Raw genomic sequence first — 1,120 nt, 5'->3', positions numbered from 1 at the left:
GGGAATTACTGTACCAAAAATAACTGGGCAAAATTCAACCACTTCAAAAAGTAGCATATGATCAAGCATTGAATGTACTAAAGGAAGAATGTTAAGCTGCACTGGCGATATTAGCCAAAATCAAGGCAAGGACCCAGGAATTAACAGAATACCAACTGAAATATTTTGAGAAACCATTAAAGCACTGGAAGCACTCACTCATCTATGCCGAGAAATTTGGAAGACAGATACATGTTTAATCAACTGGAAGAAATCCATATTTATACCTAATCCAAAGAAATATGACCCAACATAATGCAGACAATATTGGAAAATATCATTAGTATCACATAGAATTAAAATTCTGTTGACAATCACTTAACAACAGTCGTAGCAGTACCTTGATTAGGAGGAGACAAAATTCAAGCTAAATTCAGAAGAGGACAAGGAAGAAAGGATATCATTGCTGATGTGAGATGGACCCTGATTGAAAGGAGGGAGTACCAGAAAAAGGTTTACTTGTGTTTTATTGACTATCCCAAGACATTGAACTGTGTAGATCATAACAAATAGAGATGGGGTTGAAACCAATGAGAATTTCGAATGCTTCATTGTACAGAATCAAGATCGGAGGGAGACTTATTAACAGCTTGTGTCATGCAGATGATACAACCTTGCTTCCTGCAAGTGAAAAAGTTTTGAAATTGTTTCTGATGAAATTCAAAGAATGCAGCTTTTAATATAGATTGTAACTCTATGTAAATAAAACAAATATTCTCATAACTGAATCAATAAGTTACAGCCTGAAAAATGTATAAAAGATTAAAGGTGTCAGGGAATTTATCTTGCTCTGTTTTTCCATAAATGCTCATAGAAGCAAGAGTGAAGAGGTCGAATAAACATTACATTGGGTGAACCCATTGGGTAAGACCTCTTTGAAGTGGTGAAAAGTGGGGATGTTACTGTGAGGACAAACATCAGTTAGACACGTTATCTGGAGAGACCAAATCCTCAAAAAGGAAATCATCCTTGCTAAAGTTATAGGGCAATGAAAAAGAGGAAGACCCTCCACGAGATGGACTGACACATTGGCTGGAACAACTGGTTCAAGCATAACAATGGTTCTGTTGTATATAGGATC

The sequence above is a fragment of the Echinops telfairi genome, unplaced genomic scaffold (assembly GCF_000313985.2).
Source record: "Echinops telfairi isolate 266 unplaced genomic scaffold, ASM31398v2 ScPeMD7_7467;HRSCAF=8505_0, whole genome shotgun sequence".
Classification (NCBI taxonomy): Eukaryota; Metazoa; Chordata; class Mammalia; order Afrosoricida; family Tenrecidae; genus Echinops; species Echinops telfairi.
Note: the sequence above shows the minus strand (reverse complement) of the source record.